Raw genomic sequence first — 779 nt, forward strand, 5'->3', positions numbered from 1 at the left:
GAAACGTGAGAGGGAGTGCCTCGGTTGTCGCTTGTGTGTGCCGGCATACTCTCCATGGACCACAGTCAGGATGACAGGTGGTGTGCAAACCGAGTATGGCCGAGGTGGCGCAACCTGAAGTGACTGAGCCAATGAGTGGGCAATGAGGGCTTATGGGGGAGCCAAGTGAGTGGAACCTCCAGAATGGGCTTCATCTTGTTTTGGCGGTCTGTGTATGAACCGCATGGTCAAGTGGTGAAGTTGGGGCAAATGGGGGCGCCCGAGTGTGAAATTGGTGGTGTGCAATGAGGGCACACGTGTGAAGCGAGCTGAGACGGCAAGATGTCGTGCGGGCATGGGAGACCTGTTTGAAAATGAGGACTACGTTGGGGTCTTGTGATTCTGAAAAGGGAAAGGAACTAAATGGGAAGGTACACATCATCCAGATGGATTGCGTTGTCGAAGGAAACTCCTTAGGTGTTAAGCGAAGAGATCATCGAGGACGATGATGGTTTGAGTGGGGGAGAATGTTGCACATGAAATCTCGGAGAGCCTTGCAACATGCCATAGGTATGGGACTTGGTGCGGTGCATGGGGTTGAAGAGACGTATGCATGCCACTGATAGTGTTGTGTGCATGAGCTTGGCACTGGGCTGTGCAAAGGGGTGTGGCATGTGCATAGCTTGGTACAACGCAGGTGCTGAAAAGGTGTGTGCATGTCACTGATTGCGTCATGTGCCTGAGCTTGGCACTGGACAGTGGAAGGAGTGTGTGACATGTGCACTGGCAGGGTGCAGTGC

The sequence above is a fragment of the Nuphar pumila genome, chromosome 10, assembly GCF_984573655.1.
Source record: "Nuphar pumila chromosome 10, dmNupPumi1.hap1.1, whole genome shotgun sequence".
Lineage (NCBI taxonomy): Eukaryota > Viridiplantae > Streptophyta > Magnoliopsida > Nymphaeales > Nymphaeaceae > Nuphar > Nuphar pumila.